Source organism: Herpailurus yagouaroundi, unplaced genomic scaffold (assembly GCF_014898765.1).
Source record: "Herpailurus yagouaroundi ecotype Mexico unplaced genomic scaffold, PumYag 214, whole genome shotgun sequence".
NCBI lineage: Eukaryota > Metazoa > Chordata > Mammalia > Carnivora > Felidae > Herpailurus > Herpailurus yagouaroundi.
In genome coordinates, this window is record NW_024412445.1 from 9,305,498 (window position 1) to 9,322,681 (window position 17,184).

Consider the following 17,184-nt stretch of genomic DNA (forward strand, 5'->3'; position numbering starts at 1 on the left):
AACTCTCCAAACCTCAGGGCTGAGGTGAGTCTCAAAGAAGCTCACACGGAACTTCTAGGCATCCGTAGGTATGTTTCAGAAGTCTGCACATGTTCTCCAGATGATTATCTCTCCCTTAATTTTATATTCTGCTGCCACTTTCTAGTTTATATGATGTATCTTTTCAAGGGCATTTCTTCAGTCCTGTTTCTATATTCCTCACCTCATCTCCGGCTGTACCTGGTGGTTCTCCTTACTCCTTTCCCAAATGCTGAATTTTCCTAACTAGCGGGTGGACATTTCGTAGCTCAGCCCTGCACCCTCCAGCAGAGCACTCTAGGAGCTGTTGGCGGAGAGAAGTAAGTAAGGCAGTGCCTCCAGAAGTAAGGCACTCTTCTGGGAGCTGGAATTGGAAAGACTTAAACCCTCACCAGCACTGCAAACAGTAGAGGGCAGTGGTTCCTACTTATCAGATTTGGAGACAGGTCATCTCAGTTTGGAAGTCAGACTCAGGTTGGAAGTTGAAAAAGGAACCTGGGATTCCCACCCACTCCCCAACCATCCCCCACCCACCACGTTCTCCTACTTTAGACCCAGGCTCGGGAAGGAGTGGAAGAAAATATTAGGGGAAGTTGAGAAAGGAAAAGAGAATAAAACAAGTTTTTATTTCTTTGCCCATGTGCCTCAGAGAGATCTACCCCTGAGGCGCACAGACAGACCAACCCTCACCCCAGAGCAAGCTGTAGCCTCCAGAGGAGGCTCAGAACCCTCTGGTGATTTCCTGGCAAGATTTCCCTGACTAACCCCTTTCCCCTCCCACATTCCACCCTATTGGCAAGTAGGGAAGTCTTTGGGAAAGGTAATTAATTAAAAGTTGTATACATTAAATATGTAGAGCTTTTTGTATATCAATTATAGCCAATAAAGTGGGTTTTTTAGGGCCCAAAACATGTACTTGTCATCAATTTCAATTGCAGAAATTTATTCTAAAAAAACAAACATGTCAAGAGGAATTATTACTAAATTCTAATAATAAATGATACAATGAATTTAGTAATAAACTATGCAGCCATGAAATCTTGAGGGAGAATGTGTTTACATGGTAAAATGTCCAATATACACAGGCAAGTCGAAAAACAGATCATAAGAGTATGTATATTACGATCATAGTTTGCATTATTTAAAGGGGAAGGAATGAGAGAAGGAAGGAAGGAAGGAAGGAAGGAAGGAAGGAAGGAAGGAAGGGAGGGAGGAAGGGAAGAAGAGAGGGAAGGAGGGAAAGAACAATAACTCTATTAAACAAAATGTCAACAGTGATTAGTTCTCATTTTCAATATGAATAACATTTAATTTTTATAATTAACATATATAATCATATAACAAATTCTATGTTTACACAAAAGAACAAAAAAATTATCTAAATAAGTTTATGTCTAACAACCTCATGCCTCAGAAGTATTTTATTAAGGAAAAAAGTAAAATGAAAATTGAACCACAACTTTAAATTTCAGATGTAATCACAAATGAAAAGAGAAGGTGTTTAGAAGTTTTCTGTCCTCCTCAAATCTCTGCATGTCTTGATTTGAAACGGTAAGTCATTAGGAATTGAGAAGAAAATTTATGCTTTATCTATAATATTGCTTCTTCATAAGTCTGGTATTTAACTTCAGGAATTGTTCTACTTACAGACATGCAGCTTATCCCATTTTAAAATTAATGTTTACAAAAGCTCTAGCACCAAGACTCTTCTCGCCACCAGCAGGTAGCAACAAAGGTGCTGGGGATTTGCAGAGAGAAGACAAAGGGGAAATAGAGAAGCAGGAAAAGTCAATCAATAGCAGTGGTTCTCCAACTTTGGTGTTCAGCTCTCTTCAACAGACAGTTGTTTGAATACAGCAGGCATCAGGTCTTTTTCCCCCCAACAATGGCTGCAAACCATTCATTCTGCCCTATCTTATTAACTCCAGAAGATCCAGGATCCCAAGCAAGTCCCCTGCAAAGCTTTCTCCACTTCCCTTTTGAGGCTGCATTGACAAATAACAACATTGGGATTTCAAAATCTTACTAGATTAAAAAAACATCCTCCCACATGCTGACTGTTAAATTAGTTAACTTGATTTTACTGGGGGTGCCTGGGTGGCTCATTTGGTTGAGCGTCCAGCTTTGGCTCAGGTCAAGATCTTGCAGTTCATGAGTTCGAGCCCCACATCAGGCTCTGTGCCAACAGCTCAGAGCCTAAAACCTACTTTGGATGCTAGGTCTCCCTCTCTCTCTGCCCCTTCCCTGCTCGTGGTCTCTCTCTCTCTCAAAAAATAAAAAAAAATAAACATTAAAAAATAACTTTTATTAAGTTATTATACTTAGGAAATAGTAATATCAAAGAATATCTGTTTCATATTAGCTGTGCCCTGGCTGACATATTCAGAGTCTAGATTATATACTCTTATTTATAGAGTCAAATGGAAACTGCAGATATATGCAATGCATGGAGTTGCATCTGTAGATTATAAGCTGTGAGTGTAAAGTAGTGGAAATGCAAACAGAACAGTTGGCCACATCATACCTTAAAATCTGCCCTTATAGCAGAAGTCCGGATCCAGCATCTTAGAGTCATCAGAGGAGGTCATTTGAACTGCAAATGCCTCCCAGAAATTCTGATATGTATCCCCAGTGCCCACTGAAGCACCCTCTTCCAGTGTCCCACTGCTGCTATTGAAGAGCTGGCATCATTTATCAGAGTAATGGGATGAAAAATTATTTAGTAACTGCTATCTTAAAACAACTAAAGACAACAGTGTGGTACTGGCACAAAAACACACATAGATCAATGGAATAGAATAGAAAACCCAGAAATGGACCCACAACTATATGGTCAACTCATCTTCGACAAAGAAGGAAAGAATATCTAAAGGAAAAAAGGCAGTCTCTTCAACCAATGGTGTTTGGAAAACTGGACAGCGGCACGCAGAGGAATGAACCTGGACCACTTTATTACACTAAAATAAAATACACAAAAACAAATCAAAATGGATGAAAGAAGGGATGCCTGGGGAGCTTAGTTGATTAAGTGTCTAACTCTTGATCTCAGCTCAGGTCTTGATCTCAGGGTCATGAGTTCAAGCCCTGTGTTGGGCTCCATGCGGGGCATGGAGCCTACTTTAAAAAAAAAGAAAATTGACTAGCACAAAATGGATGAAAGACCTAAATGTGAGACAGGAAGCCATCAACATCCTAAAGGAGAACACAGGCAGCAACCTCTTTGACCTCAGCTGGAGAACCTTCTTAATAGACACATCACTGAAGGCAAGGGAAACAAAAGCAAACATGAAATATTGGGACCTCATCAATTAAAAAGCTTCTGCACAGTGAAGGAAACAATGAACAAAACTAAAAGTCAGCCTATGGAATGGGAGGAGATATTTGCAAATGACATGTCTGATAGAGGGTTCGTATCCAAAATCTATAAATAACTTATCAAACTCAACACCCCAATAACACATAACCCAGTTAAGAAATGGGCAGAAGACATGAAGAGAAACTTTTCCTTTTCCAGACATCCGGATGGCTAACAGTCACACGAAAAGATGCCTAACATCATTCATCATCAGGGAAATACCAATCAAAACCACAATGAGGTAATACCTCACAACTGTCAGAATGGTTAAAATTAACAACACAAGAAAGAATAGGTGTTGGCAAGGATATGGAGAAAGGGGAACCCTCCTGCACTGTTGGTGGGAATGCAAACTGGTACAGCCACTCTGGAAAACAGTATGGAAGTTCCTCGAAAAGTTAAAAATAGACCTACCCTATGATCCAGCAATTGCACTACTAGGTATTTATCCAAAGAATACAAAAATACTGACTGGAAAGGGTACATGCATCTCAATGTTTATAGCAGCACTATCAACAATAGCCAAACTATGGAGACGGCCCAAATGTCCATTGACTGATGAATGGATAAAGAAGATGTGGTACAATGGAATACCACTAAGCCATCAAAAATAATGAAATCTTGCCATTTGCAATGATGTGGAAGGAGTTAGAGTGTATTATGTTAAATCAAATAAGTCAGAGAAAGAAAAATACCATACGATTTCACTCGTATGTGGAATTTAAGAAACAAAACAGATGAACATATGGGGGGGTGGGGGAGAAAGAGAGGGAAACAAACCATAAGAGACTATTAAAGGGGAAAGAGTTAAGATGACAGAGAAATAGGGGACCCTGGGCTTTCCTCATCCCTCAAACACAGCTGTATTGAGGCCAGATAACTTGGAAATCGATCTGAGGACTGGCGATCCTCACAAGGATCTACATAGTTGGAGGGAGATAACATGGCAGGTGCGGGGTGCGTGCAAATGAATTGAGGGTGAGAAAAATGGCAGTGCCCCACAGGGGAGAAAACCCTATCCACAGAGGGACAAAGGGGAGGGGAATAAAAGAGGGGTTGAGAGACTGTGGCATCAGGTTCACACAAAAGGAAAACCTCTTGGACCACTGATTGGGGAGTAAGAAGTACTGAGTGCTGCAGTTTTTTGCAGTGTGTGGAGCTCAAACTCTGACATTTTGGAAGCGCACAAAAATTTCCATGGAGCATATCTGTAGCACGCACTCCTGGAAAGGGGAGAGCTGGTCCTGGAATGTAAGCACGGTGTATGGGTCTCTTGGGTTCATTGGGAGAGAGCATTCCCCTTCCTGGAGTACTTTTGGAAGAGGGTATATTGCCTGTCCAAGGACAAAAGACCTTATAGCCCCCAGAAAAAGGCCTACTTTTAACAGTAGGGGCAGAGGCACACGCAGAGGGCGTAAACCTTGTCGATGCTTTTAGCAGTGCTAAACCTTAGATTCAACGTACCGCACAGGTGTCGGACTCTTTTTCTGAGACAAAAGACATCAGACACAGCACGCAGAGGCTCTACTGCAGAGGAAGGGGACAGGTCCGGATGGTTTCAAGTTTTGAATCCCAGCTGTGCACCAAAGGAAAAAAATGCAGGAGGGGCACCTGGGTCGCTCAGTCGGTTAAGTGTCTGACTTCGGCTCAGGTCGTGATCTCACGTTTAGTGAGTTCATGCCCCACAAGGGGCTCTCTGCTCTCAGTGCAGATCCTGCTTCAGATCCTCCGACTCCCTCTCTCTTTCTGCCCCTCCCCTACTCACATGCTCTCTCTCTCTCAAAAATAAATAAACATTTTTTAAAAAGGAACTTCTCTTTAAAAAAAGAAAAAGAGGGGCGCCTGGGTGGCGCAGTCGGTTAAGCGTCCGACTTCAGCCAGGTCACGATCTCGCGGTCCGTGAGTTCGAGCCCCGCGTCGGGCTCTGGGCTGGTGGCTCGGAGCCTGGAGCCTGTTTCCGATTCTGTGTCTCCCTCTCTCTCTGCCCCTCCCCCGTTCATGCTCTGTCTCTCTCTGTCCCAAAAAATAAATAAACGTTGAAAAAAAAAATTAAAAAAAAAATTATAAAGAAAAAGAAAAAGAAAAAGACACAGGAGAACTGTGGCTCAGGGTGAACTTACTGCCCTCACTGCTTCCTGAACAGTAGGGGGTGTGAGAGTTTTTGTCCAGGGATGGGAGATTTGGGTGGCACCATGTCACACCCACCACCAACAAGGTAGACTTCAGAGAACAACACAGCAGCCCCCAGTGGAGGCAGGACCCGCTTACACCAAACCCTGACCCCCTGTGCCCAGCAACTGCTTATTTACTGAGGCAAGACTGACTCTGAGCCAGTGCAAGGGACCTCTTCTACAGAAGACCAGCACAGGCAGCACCAAGTGCACTGAAAATCGAGTGCTTCAAAATTATACATCGAGTTCTGGTGGAAATAATGCAAGGATTCCTTTCTTTTTTCTTTCTTTCTTATTCTTTTGTTTTCTTTTAGAGTCAGACTCATAGTTTTTTGTTTGATTGGATTTTTCATTTCCTTTTCTCTGTTTTTTGAACCAGGTTTCTTTTTTTCTTTCTTCTTTCTTTCTTTCTTTCTTTCTTTTCTTTTCTTTTCTTTTACCTTTCCTTTTCTTTGGCATCAAGTTTAGAGTTTTGATTGACTGGGTTTTTTTTTTACTTTTCCTTCTCTCTCTCTTTCTCTCTGCATCAGGCTTTTTGGTTTTTTGTTTGTTTTGTTTTCCATTTGTTTCATTTGTTTCCATTTTGTCTTTTTTTTTTTTGTTTTTCCAGACTTATTTTAACAAACAAATAAAAACACACCGAGTAAAAACGCCCAAACATTCCCCACTGCAAGCAAGAAAGAACTCTTCAGAGGACTGAGCAGTAAGAAAGAGCAGAAAAACACAAAACCAGAGTGCACACAGTATACACCAGAGACCCTTCCTGAAGTGCCAGGCCCTGGACAGTGTATGACCCCTTCTTAACATAGCATTATTCTTGGGTGCAGGAAATATAACAAGATTTCAAAACACACAAAAGTGTGTTCTTGCCAAAATGACAAGATGGAGGAATTCTCCCCAAAAGAAAGGTCAAGAAGAAATCACAGCCAGGAACTTGCTCAAAACAGATATAAGCAATATATCTGAACAAGAATTTACAACAGTCATAAGACTATTAGCCGTACTTGAAAAAAGCATAGAAGACACCAGAGAAACCCTTGCAAAGAGATCAACAACCTGAAAACGAGTCAGGTTGAAGTAAAAAATACTGTAACTGAGATACAAAACTGACTGGATTGTCACAACAAGGATTGAAGAAACAGAGGAGAGAATAGGTGATATAGAAGATAAAATTACTTAAAATAATGAACCTGAAAAGAAGAGGGAAAGGAAAGTATTAGATCACGAAGGGACATTTAGAGAACTTAGTGATTCCATAAAATGAAACAACATCCATACCATAAAGGTTCCAGAAGAGGAAGAGTGGGGAAAAGGAGGAGAAGGTTTATTTGAACAAATTATAGCTGAGAACATTCCTAATCTGGGGAAGGAGACAGGCTTCCAAGTTCAAGAGCACAGAGAACTCCCTTCAAAATCAACAAAAACAGGTCAACAACACTACATATCATAGTGAAACTTGCAGAATACAAAGATAAAGGAGAATTCTGAAAGCAGTTAGGGACAAAATGTCCTTAACCCACAAGGGTAGAACATAAGGTTAGTAGCAGACCTGTCCACTGAAACTTGGCAGGCCAGAGGGAGTGGCAGGATATATTCAATGTGTTGAATGGGAAAAATAAACAGCCAAGAATTCTTTTTTTATATAAAGTTTTTTTTTTTTTTTCAGAGAGAGAGTGCACAAGTGGGAAAGGGGAAGAGAGAGAGAGAATATCCCAAGAAGTCTCCACACCACCAGCACAGAACCCAATGCGGGGCTCAAACTCATAAATCATAAGATCATAATCTGAGCTGAAGTTGGACACATAACTGACTGAGCCCCCCAGCTGCCCCACAGCCAAGAATTCTTTATCCAGCAAGGCTATCAATCAGAATAGAAGGAGAGATAAAGACTTTCCCAGACAAACAAAAACTAAGAGTTCATGATCACTAAACAAGCTCTGCAAGAAATTTTAAGGGGGACTCTTTGAGTGGAGAAAAAAGAAAAAGACTAAAGCATCAAGGCATCAAAGCATCAAAGAATAGAAAGGACCAGATAACATCACCAGAAGTACCAACTCTACAGGTAACACAATGGCACTAAATTCATATCTTTCAACAATCACTCTGAATGTAAATGAACTAAATATTCCAATCAAAAGCCATAGGGTATCAGAATGGATTAAAAAAAAACACCAAGATCCACCTATATGCTGCCTATAAGAGACTCATTTTAGAACTAAAGTCATATGCAGATTGAAAGTGAGGGGATGGAGAACTATCTATCATGCTAATGGAGATCTAAAGAAAGCTAAAGTTGCCACACTTAATTCAGACAAACTAGACTTTAAAACAAAGACTGCATCAAGAGATGAAGAAAGGGATTATACCATAATTAGGTGGTCTATCCTTCAAGGATATCTAACAGATGTAAATACTGATGCCCCCAATTTAAGAGTACCCAACTATATGAATCAATTAATCACAAACATAAATAAACTCACTGATAATAATGCAATAATAGCAGGGGACTTCAATGCCACCCATACAGCAATGGACAGGTCATCTAAGCAGAGAAACAACAAGGAAACAGTGGCTTTGAATTGGCACACTGGACCAAATGGACTTAACGTATAAATTCAGAGTGCCCAAGGAACATTTTCCAGAATAGATCACAACTGGGTCACAAAGCAGCCCTCTACAAGTACAAAATAATTGATATAATACCATGCATATTTTCAGATCACAACACTATGAAACTTGAAGTCAACCACAAGAAAAATTTTGAAATCCCTCATATACATGGAGGTTAAAGAACATCCTATTGAAGAATGAATGGGTTAACCAGGAAATTAAAGGAAAAAATAAAAAAATACATGGAAGCCAATGAAAATGAAAACACAACAGTCCAAACCCTTTGGGATGCAGCAAAGGCAGTCCTAAGAGGAAAGTACATTGCAATTCAGGCCTATCTCAAGAAGCAAGATAGGTCCCAAATACGCAACCTAACCTTACACCTAAAGAAGCTATAAAAGGAACAGCAAATAAAGCCTAAAGCCAGCAGAAGGGGAATAATAAAGATTAGAACAGAAATAAATGATATAGACACCAAAAAAAAAAAAAAGTCAGTAGAACAGATCAATGAAACCAAGAGCTGATTCTTTGAAAGAATAAACAAATTGATAAACCCATATCCAGACTCATCAAAAAGGAAAGAGAAAGGACCCAAAGAGATAAAATTATGAATGAAAGAGGATAGATCACAAACAACACCACAGAAATACAAACAATAATAAGAGAATACTATTAAAAATTATATACCAACACACTGGGAAATCTAGAAGAAATAGACAATTCCTAGAAACATGCACTATCAAAACTGAAACAAGAAGAAATAGAAAATTTGAAAAGACCCATAACCGTAAAGAAACTGAATCAGTCATCAAAAATCTCCCAACAAGAGTCCTGGGCCAGATGGCATCCCAGGGGAATTCTACCAGACATTTAAAGAAGAATTAATACCTATTCTTTTCAAACTGTTTCAAAAAATAAAAATGAAGGAAAGCTTCCAAACTCATTCTATGAAGCCAGCATTACCTTGATTCCAAAACCATACAATGACCCCACTAAAAAAAAAGAATTACAGGCCAATCTCCCTGATGAACCTGGATGCAAAAATTCTCTACAAGATACTAGCAAATGAAATTCAACAGTACATTAAGAGAATTATTCACCATGATCAAGTGGGATTTATTCCTGGGCTACAGGGCTGGTTCAATCCTTGGAAATCAATGAATATGATACACCACATTAATAAAAGAAAGGATAAGAACCATATGATTCTCCTTATAGATACAGAAAATGCATTTAACAAAAAGAAAGCATTCATTCTTTTTTAATTTTTTAAATCTAAATCCAAGTTAGTTAACATATAATGTAATAATGGTTTCAGGAATAGAATTTAGTGATTCATCACTTACATATAACACCCAGTGTTCCTCCCAGCAAGTGCCCTGTTTAATGCCCATCCCTCTACCCAATACCCTCCAGTGACCCTCAGTCTGTTCTCTCTATTTAAGAGTCTCTTATGGTTTGCCTTCCTCTCTATTTTTATCATATTTTTCATTCCCTTCCCCTATGTTCATCTGTTGTGTTTCTCAAATTCCACATTTGAGTGAAATCATATGATCTTTCTCTTTCTCTGACTTAGTTCGCATAATACATTCTAATTCCATCCATATTGTTGCAAATGGAAGATTTCATTCTTTTTGATTTTCAATTAGTATTATATATATATATGTGTGTATATATATATGTGTGTGTGTATATATATATGTGTGTGTGTGTATATATATATATATATATATATACCACATCTTTATCCACTCATCAGTCAATGGATATTTGTGCTCTTCCCATAATTTGGCTATTGTTGATAATGCTGCTATAAACATTGGGGTGAGGGGCGCCTGGGTGGCGCAGTCGGTTAAGCGTCCGACTTCAGCCAGGTCACGATCTCGCGGTCCGTGAGTTCGAGCCCCGCGTCAGGCTCTGGGCTGATGGCTCAGAGCCTGGAGCCTGTTTCCGATTCTGTGTCTCCCCCTCTCTCTGCCCCTCCCCCGTTCATGCTCTGTCTCTCTCTGTCTCAAAAATAAATAAACATTAAAAAAAAAATTTAAACATTGGGGTGCATGTGCACCTCTGAATCAGCATTTTTGTATCCTTTGGATAAATACCTTGCAGTGCAATTGTTGGGTTGTAGGATGGCTCTATTTTTAATTTTTTGAGAAACTTCCATACTGTTTTCCAGAGTGGCTGCACCAGTTTGCATTCCCACCAACAGTGCACAAGGGTTCCTCTTTCTTTGCAACATTGTCAACATCTGTTATTTCCTGAGTTGTTAATTTTAGCCATTCTGACAGGTTTGAGGTGATATCTCATTGTGATTTTGATTTGTATTTCCCTGATGATGAGTAATGTTGAACATCTTTTCGTGTGACTGTTAGCCATCTGGATATCTTCTTTGGGAAAGCGTTGGTGCATGTCTTCTGCCTATTTTTTTCACTGGATTATATTTTTGCATGTTGTTTGATAAGTTCTTTATAAATTTTTGGGTACTAACCCTTTATCTTATATGTTGTTTGCAAATATCTTCTCCCATTATGTCAGTTGCCTGTTAGTTTTGTTGATTGTTTCCTTCACTGCTCAGAAGCTTTTTATTTTGATGAGGTCCCAATACTTCATTTTTTATTTTGTTTCCCTGTCTAGTAAGAAGTTGCTGTGGCCAAGGTCAGAGAGGTTGTTGCCTGTTAAACAGATTAATCTCCAAAGAATATATTCAAATGACCATTAAGACATGAAAAGATGTTTAATGTCAATAGTCTTTAGGGAAATGCAAATGAAAACCATGAAGAGATACCTCTTCTCATGCCCAGGACAACTATAATCAGACAGATAGATAATAACAAATACAGATGGGGTGTGGAGAAATTAGAACCCTCATACACTGCTAATGAGTATACAAAATTGTACATATGATTTAGAAAACAGCTGGACAATTTCTCAAAAGACAAAATATAGAGTTAACACATGATCCAGTAATTCCACCCCTGGTTATATACACAAGAGAAATGAAAATCATATGTCCACACAAAGGCTTGCATATGAATGTTCATAGCTGTGAACGTGTATTATTCATGACAGTGAAAAGATAAAGAGAACCCAAATGTCCATGAAATGATGAATGGATGAATAATATGCGATATACCTATATAATGGAATATTGTGTGTCAATAAAAAAGGAATGATGTACTGATACAGGCTACAATAAGGATAAATCCTGAAAACATAAAAGAAGCCAGACCCAAAAGTCTACCTTATGTATAATTCCACTTACATGAAATCTCCAGATTGAGTAAATCTTTAGAGACAGAAGTAGGTTAGTGGTTGGTGTGGAATAAGAAATGTCTACTAAAATTATAGTGATGTTTACACAACTCTGTAAATATGCTACTAACAGCTGGGTTGTACACTTTAAATGGAATAATTTTATGGTATGGGAATAATATTTCAATAAAGCCAGTAACATTTTAAGAGCGAAAAAGTCAAACAGGAAGAAAAGGAAGAGGAATGAGGAGAAAAGAGGAGGGTGAAGAAGAAAGATATCTGTATTGTCCTTACAAAATCTTAAGAAGTCCCTGACATGAGAAAGACCAACCTCAAAAGTTCACATGCCTTAGGCATTTGTGTCACAACTGAGGAACCCCTAGTTTAGGAAACACAAAAATATATTTTTTTAATCTTGTGTTTGTTTGTTTATCTTTTATTTACTATACAGGCTGCTAGCAAACCTGTCTTCTGACTTTTACTCTGAAGAGCAAAAAAAACATACTGTCTGCTCCAAAAGGAGACACTATTTCTATCTTCCAAGGCTGTTCAGTATACAAATGTCTTTCAAAAGACATGTAGAAACACCAGAGACATGGAGAATTTTCTCCCAACAGGGCTATTCAGGCTATCTCTTTCTTGACAGAGTGAGCTTTGGTAGTTTGTGTCTTTCAAGCACTTTGTCCATTTCATCTAAATAGCCAAATTTATTGTCATAAAATTGATGATAATATTTCCTGATTTTCCCTTTAATATCGGTGTATTTATAATGAAGTCCCATCTCTCATTCCCAATGTTGATCATTTGTGTCTTCGCTATTTTCTCCTGCTTGGTCTGACTAGAAATTTATTGATTTTATTGATCTAAAAATAAAAAGCTTTTGGGGCGCCTGAGTGGCTCAGTTGGTTAAGCATCTGACTTTGGCTCAGGTCATGACCTCATGGTTAGTGAGTTCAGACTCCACATTGGGCTCTGTGCAGACAGCTCAGAGCCTGGAGCCTACTTTGGATTCTGTGTCTCCCTCTCTTTCTGCCCCTCCCACTCATACTCTCTCTATCAAAAATAAATAAACAAAAAAATATAACAATAAAAATCTCTCATTGATTGTAGATTTTTCTCTTGTCTATTTTCTTGATTTCTTCTCCGATTTTCATTATTTCCTTTCTTCTGTTCAGTCTGAGTTTAATTTGCTCTGCTTTTTCTAGGTTCTCAAAGTTGTTTGTTAAGTTTCTTAGGTCATTGATATGAGCCCGTTCTCTTTTCTAATACAGACATTAATAGTGTAAATTTCCCTCTAAGCTCTGTTTAGCAACAACCTACATTTTCTGTGTGTTTTCTTTTTATTTTCATTCAATTCAAAATAATTTCTAATTTTTTATTTCTTTTTGATCCCATGGATTATTTACAAGTGTGCAATTTAGCTTCCAAATATTTGGAGATTGTCCAGATATCCTCCCATTATTGATTTTTAATTTGATTTCATTGTGGTAGAAGAGCATGCCTTGGGGCCTCTGGGTGGCTCAGTTGGTTAAGTGTCTGACTTCAGCTCAGGTCATGATCTCACAGTTCATGAGTTCGAGCCCCACATCGGGCTCTGTGCTGACAGCTCAGAGCCTGGAGCCTGCTTCAGATTCTATGTCTCCCTCTCTCTCTCTCTGCCCCTCCGCCACTCACGCTCTGTCTCTCAACAATAAATAAAAACATTAAAAATATTTTTTAAAAAATAACATATTTTATATATTTTGGATTTTAATACTTTCTGCCAAACATTCTGAGTGCACTTGAAAATAATATATATTCTGCTGTTGTTGCATAGAGATATATATGATTGTTGATTAGGTCAAATTGAATAATTGTGCTATTCAAGTCTTCTATACTCATTGATTTTTTCTCTTTGTTCTATTTATTATTGGAAGAGTGCTGTTGAAATCTCTGGATATAATTATGGATTTGTTTGTTTATTCTTCCTGTGTTATCAGATTTTGCTGCAAGTACTTTGAAGCTCTGTTATCTGTTATAATGTTTAGAAATACGAACATTAGGATTGTTATGTCCTCTTGTTGAATTATATTTTATCATCATGAAATGAATTTCTTTATTCCTAGTATTATTTTTTACTCTGACATATTTCAGACAATTATTTTGGTAATAACATAACTACTCCTGCATTCATGTGGTTAGGGGTAGTAAGGCTAATCTCTTTCTATTCTTTTACTCTACATGTGCCTTTATATTTAACTTGGGTTCTTTATATCCAGCAGTTAGGTCAGCCCTTTAAATCCAATCTGAAAACCTTTGCCTTTTTTTTAATTGGTACATTTTGTTTATTTACATTTCTGGGAATCAATGCAAAGTATATGCATCTGTCATACTAAGCTGTGGTAACAAATAAAGTCTAAAAACTTCAGTGACTTGTCTCAGTAAATGTTGTATGTCACCCACTCAATATTGAAAGCATTTGGTAACGTCTCTATCCACGGACTCAGGGATCTAGACTTTCCTTATCATGATGCTACCAGCTCAGCCAAGGCAGAAGAGAGACATGGAAGAGACGTGCCTACTTTTAACCATGTGTCTCTTCATAGACTTTCAGCCTGAGCTGGAAATATAAACTCGAATATAACTACAAGGAAGTCTGGGAAAGGAACACATGGGATGTTGCTGAACACAACTGTCTTGGATAATCTTTGCTGTGTTTGTTATTGTAAGCTGGCTTAGCAAGGAAATGGGAGTCTTGGAGAATGTGGTCTAGGGGTCAAGTTCTATAGTATCAAGACTCCATATGGTTAAGGATATAGGAGAACCGTGTTCAAACCTTACAAAGTATTTTGGGAAAATAAAGATGTGCATTTCAATTTAATTATCTTAACTAACCATTTTAAAACTATAAAAGGTTAAATCTAGACAGAGCCTTTGATATCATCTACTCAATACCCCAATTTTACTATCAAGGAAAGCAAGACCAGGTGGTGAACCATGTTTTTGGCAGAATTGGCTCTAAATACCAAGTCTCTTGCATTCCAGGATGGGTCTCTTTCCTTCATAGCATATTTCAAGGTTAAAGTCCACAGAACTACCTTCATAAGACTTCAAAGTTTTAGAAGTTTTAATGAACTGAATCCTTTCATAGGACAAGGATCTAGGCTCACCCTAGATCCCACCTTTCTTATAGGTGTGATCTGAAAGAAAATATTTAATCTCTCTAACCATAATATCCTCCTCTGAAAATTAAAATAATAATATCCATCACATGGGATTGTTGTGCATAATAAATGATGTAATTTATTTGAAATATCTTTGTAGAGTTGATATTCATTAAGCAGAAGTTCCTACTCTTCAAATGGAGATCTGTTTTTAAAAGACATACCTAGAATCACAGAATGCCTGAATTTGGAAGGACCTGTAAAGGTCACATAACTGCAAAGCCCCTGATGTTTGACTTTTCTCTACCGTATCCTGACCAAGTTGTCATCTGATCTGTGCTTAAATAACCTCCAATGGCAGAGATGTCCTCTAATTGCAAAACAGCCTTTTTTTATGTGAGAGCCAGTTTGACTTTTGGAAAGTTTTTGTTTAAATATCCCACTCAATTGCCCTAGTGTCAACTCCTTAGGATCATACAAACAAGTTTCCCATGTAATAGTTCTTCATTACATTTGAAAACATTTTCTAGCCCCCAACCTCTCCTGAAAGCCAATCATTCTCTAGCTCCTCAATAAATTCTCATTTTGGCAATCTTTTCATCTCATCACCATCCTGAATCTTACTTCTATGTCCAAAATTATTTATAGTTCCCTGAACATGTAGCTTCCAGGTGTGGCTAACCAGCACAGCACAAAGTGGGGCTATCACTTTCCACTTCCAACTTCTATACTTGTATTAATGCATTCTGAGCTCATTCTAAGCTTTTTTTGGCAGTCACTTCACAAACTAATGACTCACACTGAGATAACTTTTTAATAAAATGCACTAAAAATCCAAAAGTCCTCTTAACAGGAGATGCCACAAAGCTACATATTTCTCATTCTTCACTGGAGCAAATGGGTGTGTTGATCCAGATCAGGACATTTCCTGTTAACTTCTACTTGTTGAAATTTTTCTGAATCCTGATTTTGTCCCACAGTTCACTGTAACCTACAAGTGTGAGCACCATGCCTGCTGTTAGTCATATCCGAGGATTGGGATACAAGACATGATCTTCCTTATAGCACCCCAGAGTAGCTTAGGTCAATGAAGAAGCCAGGACCTGAAATGACTTTCAGGGTCATGACCAGAAGGGTAGAAGGCAGTGTAAGCAGAGGAATGCTGTACTTGGAGGAGTAAGCCAGGTACAAAAGCCAAAGACATGACCAATTTAGCCATGAATTTGGTCACCGATGACCCTCATATTTTCAAAAACATATAATGAAATCTTATTCTGGGGGGTTATGACGGAAGAAACTGAGAATCTGACAGAAAAGGAGCTGAGGTCCAGGAGAGCTCTCCCAAGGGCTACAATTATTTAAAATGTGCAAAGAGAAAGCTTGATCCCTGGAAGAGGAATTAGCAAAAATAGGACAGGAAACACAATGGAAACCCAGTCTTGTCAAACAGGGGCTAAGAAGAGCTTCTGCTGGGCAAGGTCATGGGGGCACAGGGACAGCATTTCTTGATCTGAATCTAGGGGTGACAGCTTGCTAATAAGTTTGTTGGACAGGATTAGTTTGGAGTCTGGGCCGAGAGGGACCAGTGCTAGGGATGAATCTAGCAGGAGGCAGCTGTAAGCAACAGAGAAGGCAGAAGCCAGAAAATGAGACATACATGCCATTATTGAAGACCTCAGTGAAAGAGTAGAAGCCCCAGCTGGGACATGGTCGCAATTCACAGTCCCAGCCACACCACTCTCATCTTCCTCAGGTTGATTTCCCTTCCTATGCATTTTTCTCCATTTCTTTCTAAAATCTGATTTCATTGAGAACGATTTCCCCTGTAATTTTTTCTTATTGTTACTTGGGCCTTAAATAGGAAGATTTGTCTTTAAATAAATAGGCATCAGGGATCAGTGCTCAACACCTATACCTAATTGCATCATCATTTAACCTGTATTTCCCTCTTATTCAAAGGAATAATGAAACAAACAAACAAAAAAGATTAAGTGTCTTGCTGAATTTCAGTAGTGTTGTTGACCATTCTTTCAATCTTATAACTGGATCAAAAAAGGAAATGAAGTTACTTCAGGATAGTTTTTAATTAATTGGATCCACTGTCAAATTTAGTTACCTCTAGCTTGTACAAATATAGACAAGTGATTTGTTTGCTAAACTTTTCCACAAGACTACAGTCTATAGTATGTAGGATGTACCTTTTTCCTTTTGGGGCAAATGGAAACACTTGTTCATTTTTGTTCTTCTTACGTACTCCAAAATTTATGTGATTTTGAAAGACTACTGTTCATCATTGGTGAATTCAGCTGCTTGCTGTCTGGAGTTCTTTTGGTCCAGACCTATAGAGCAACCAGATAATCTCTCAGTAGAGATCACCAACTAGCAGACATTGGCTACATCCAAACCACAGCTGTATTTTGTTTAGTTCAAATAAGGTTTTAAAACTTTTAGTTGCCGATGTTGAACATTGAAGATGTTGCATAAAATGAGGATTTCAGCTCTCTTGAAAATTTGGAAGTTCTGATTTTCCAGTTTCCACAAGGGATGCCAAGTATCCTGGGACAGCCTGTATTTCTAGTTTGCCCATCCCCACCAGGCCCACTTACCCCTTTATATTCGCCTCCTGCCCCCTTTC

At 38.6% G+C, this 17,184-nt stretch overlaps 1 long non-coding RNA gene across 1 annotated transcript; it reads right to left on the minus strand.

The window, feature by feature from the left end:
• Positions 1–940: 940 nt before the first annotated feature.
• LOC121017019 (uncharacterized) lies at positions 941–16,897 on the minus strand. The gene is made up of 2 exons (XR_005784589.1): positions 16,748–16,897; positions 941–2,003 (listed from the first exon to the last, which is right to left on the minus strand). It is a non-coding gene; the product is annotated as an uncharacterized LOC121017019 (long non-coding RNA).
• Positions 16,898–17,184: the final 287 nt, after the last annotated feature.